Here is a 3,995-nt window from a genome sequence, read left to right as displayed (position 1 = left end):
TTCCCCTTCCATAATCAGTAACAGGATAAAATATTACCCTTGGCTTGGAGCAGAAGCCAAAACCTAGGACCTTCTCTTACCAACTTCAACAGCTGAGCTGCTCTGTACTGCCCCCCCTGGAATCTGCCATCCTTTACTTGGCTCCTGCACCTGCCAACACAGAGCCAAATCCCTTCAGATTGAACCCAGCTCTGAATTAACGCTAATCAGAAGGCTGAAAATAGAGTCTGTTGCACATCATGATGAATAGACAAAGATTTTTGTATGCGTGAGGTAAGGGCTACGAATACACAAAGATCTCAGCACACACAAGGAAAGCTCTCAGCTAGCCTTTTCAGAGAACCTTTGTCAGCTTCTGGATCTTGTTCAAGTTTGGATTGAAAAAAAGAGAAGCTGAATTACGCAGGGTATAGGTTGACCTACCAGTGTTTCGCAGTTGGCTTGTGCTGGTCCTTGCTACTGCGACCTTGCTATGGGTCCTACTCTCCTCCACCTCCAGCCTCTTGCTTGAGTGCCAAATGTGTGCCTTGTGTGTCACAATGATCAGGAAGCCAATAATGCTGGAAAACTAACACCAAAACAGTAACTCAGAAAAGTCATAATTATAAAAAGAAAATTAACAGCACCTTCAGATCACTTGATTGTTCAAGGAGCTACAACAACCCCAATAGCAAACACCACTTCATGGTGCACTTTCTCACCTGCCTGTTTCACCTTTTGCCCCAGCGTACTTACAGTCCCAGGAACAGTCACATCAGGGAATGAAACTTGGGTGAGGAGAGGACGTTTCTAACAGGGATCAGTTTCCTGAGTAAAGTCACAGTGCCAGTTGTGCAGCTAACTCTGTTGGTGCGATGCAAGGTGCAGAAACAAACAGCCACAATGCCTGAACTGGCAAAACGGCCAAAACACAATGCAGCTGCAAATTTTAACTAGGTTAGCATGTAACTTGTACTTATGGAAACTGATGCTGCCTTTAAGCTATAACATTTAATTTCCTCAGGTATCAATACCAGAAAGAATGGCTTAAAGATTCCAGACATCTCTCTAATCAGGTTCTTCATTTATGACTTCTGGCCCCTAGAAGGCCTGCATCCTAACCAGGAATAATGGCCTGAACTGAGAATCTTTGAGACAGGCACTATCCTCCAAACAGCCAGATTGTGTATTTCTTAGGCAAATCATCATCAGGTTATCTCTCTAGTACAAACAAGGAGCTAACAGTGCTTTTATTCCCCCTCCCCTAAAGCACTAAATTTGGATGGCTGGGACTGTGAGAAAGCTGAAAGCCCTCCATGTTTCCATTGAGGTCTGGAACTACTAATAGGAACTACTAATAGGAACTACTAATAGGAACTACTAATAGGAACTACTAATAGGAACTACTAATAGGAACTACTAATAGGAACTACTAATAGGAACTACTAATAGGAACTACTGTGCAAGAATCAAAGGAACAGGTAAGCTGAGGTAAGGAACATCCTTTCTGTTTTGGCTATAAACAATGAAGCATATACTCAATCTGCTCATTAATTTCAGGCTTCCACAAGATGAATTACCAGAGGGAAAAAAAACAATAAAACAACCCAATATTCAAGTCGGTTGGTGAGCCCTCAGCTTTGCAAACACGAGGGCTAGGAATTACAAGTAAGCTAAAGTCCAGAGCAAGAAAAGCCAAAAGTTGAATATTTACTTTAAAGCAAATATTTCACCACTTTTTTTTGGAAGCCAAACAGGGAAAAGCGCATGAATAACAGCTGCGTGCACTTTAAAATAATTTAAACTGCGGCATATTTAGAAAAATTAAAACAAGTGCTCCTAAAGTACACTCGGAGAGGAGACACGCGTTTTAAATAAAAAAACGAACAACCAGCAGCAGCCATCGCTCCCCACGGCTCCTTATGGCAGCGTGTGAGGGAACCGCAGGGCTCCAGACAGGGACCAGACCCCGCCATTTTGCATCGCGGGCAGCACATGGCTCGGCCGCCGCCGCCACCTCGCCCCTCGTCTTCTTCTCGGCGGTCAAGGCCCGGCCGAGGGCGGCTGACCCCGAGAGCGGGCTGCCTGCACGGCCCGCGCAGCCCGGCCTTCTGCAGAGCGAGAGAAACACTTACTTTCTTCGGGGGGATTTTAAGGATGGGGAAGGCGTGCTCCGCCGCTCCGCCCAAAACTACAGTACCCACAGGGTGCCGCGTGGGTCCGGGGCGGGGGCTGAGGAGGGAAAGTAAACTGTGGCTCGGAGACCAAGGAATGGGCTTTTGCTTTTAAATTCTTACGATCTAAAAATATCTTCATTTCCATCTCAGCGAGCTACTGAGCTCAGCAAGCGAGAGATCCATCTGAAAAGCCGTACCTACACGGAGATGACTTTATGGTTTTGCCTTGGGAGTGTGGCTCCAGAGTGCAAAGGTGTACTTTGCTAAGTTAGTAGGATGGTACTGTGCAAAGATTGAGTTTGTTTTTATGCCTTCTCAGCTAGAAATGCCCTGAGCAGCTTTAAGTGCTGGACAGGAGTAGCCCTCTGGTTTGTATTAGTGAAATCAAAGAGTGCTGGGCAACTTTTAGACAATAACTTAGCATAAAACTGTGCAACAACGCTGTAAAGAAAACAGATTTGATCTTTACGTTTGTTCTCCCCCGAGAATTGGTGTGAAAACCTTGTTCTTTGGAACTATTTTATGAATTACAGGTTTAATAAAGATTGTGTTCATGTTTTAGCACAACTTTGGTTCTTGTTTCCAAAAGGAGAGAAAACAGATACTCTTAGAGTAGCACTGACAGCTTCAGAACTGCTGAAGTGAAGCCCGGTAACACTTAGCTTTCAAACTGAATGCAAAATGTATCAGGAACAACACCCTGGTGTGGCAAGATCCGAGTAAGGCTTCACTTAATTCATCAGAAGATGAATCAGCACCTGAGTAAAGGTGTATAACTAAGGATGTTTTCTTATTTATCAGCAAATAAAATAAAAAATAGAGGAAGAATTATTTTCCTCTGTGGATCTTCCTTTTACCAACAGTGACTTTTCCAGTTAACTGTCTTCCGTTCACTGTTAGGCAGCCAGAGCGAAAAATGCAGCATTCGTTAAAATCCCTCTGTTTTTTGTTGTACTCTTCTCTTGTTGATAGAGGCCTACTCTGATGGGGCTATCCCTGCAGTTAAGCTACTTTGAATGAATTAACTTAGTTGAGAAGGGCTCCATTCCTGAAGGCATAAGAGAAAGATGTATGAAACAGATCAAGTGAAGCATTTTCACTCTAGCTTATTGCATATCAGAAATATTAACAATATCTAAATTCTATTAACATTGGCATGGCATGAAAGGTACCATTAGTTGTAAAAATGCCTCTTAAATATAACTGCTTTGTGTTATAACTTGACATACAAGTAAGCAAATTGATCCCAATACTAAACCTGTTATTTTTACTGATTTCACATAAAATCAGGCCACTTCCCAGCAATATACCGTAAAAAACAATGCTGCTATTGAAGAGTCTTATTATTAAACCACATTAAATTGGAGGTTGATGTTGCAAATAGAAACCCAAGCAACAATTCCCCTAAGTTTCTCCTAAATTTTGAGGGTTTTTTAAAAAAAATATTTTAGATAAACTGAACCCCTCAGTTAGCATTTCAGGGAATGAGAAGAAAGCCTATGGGGGGTGAAATGGTGGGGGGTCTTCCAGGACTAAAAATGGCAAAGTAGTATTTGTACACATGTATACACGAGAATTGCTTTGGGAGCGGCAGGAGGGCACCCCCACAACGTCTGGACTCCAGCAAAACACCTCAGACGAGACACAGCTTTCAGGCGCTCTGTATTCGCGGCGAAGGGGGCATTCATTCCCCTCTCTTTCTTTGTTCCTTCTCCCCCATCCTGCAGGGCGCCCGCCCGACCCCGCCGCCAGCCCCCGGAGCACATGTGCGTGTCACAGCCGAGCTGCCCGGCCCGGCGGCGGCGGGGGAGGGCGCCTATCGCATGGAGCCGTACGCTG

The 3,995-nt window shown here is 44.3% G+C and overlaps 1 protein-coding gene and 1 long non-coding RNA gene across 2 annotated transcripts in view; one reads left to right on the top strand and one right to left on the bottom strand.

The window, feature by feature from the left end:
- LOC109370173 lies at window positions 1–2,978 on the bottom strand. Its single transcript, XR_002120068.2, has 2 exons — window positions 2,115–2,978; window positions 1–568 (listed from the first exon to the last, which is right to left on the bottom strand). It is a non-coding gene; the product is annotated as an uncharacterized LOC109370173 (long non-coding RNA).
- The window catches only part of LOC100542052 (serine/arginine repetitive matrix protein 2), a 38,310-nt gene that overhangs the window by 27,589 nt on the left and 6,726 nt on the right, over window positions 1–3,995 (top strand). The gene's annotated exons all lie outside the window — the stretch shown is intronic.

Source organism: Meleagris gallopavo, chromosome 1, assembly GCF_000146605.3.
Source record: "Meleagris gallopavo isolate NT-WF06-2002-E0010 breed Aviagen turkey brand Nicholas breeding stock chromosome 1, Turkey_5.1, whole genome shotgun sequence".
NCBI lineage: Eukaryota > Metazoa > Chordata > Aves > Galliformes > Phasianidae > Meleagris > Meleagris gallopavo.
The sequence above is the reverse complement of the archived record's forward strand: the minus strand, read 5'-3'. Positions and strand labels throughout refer to the sequence as shown.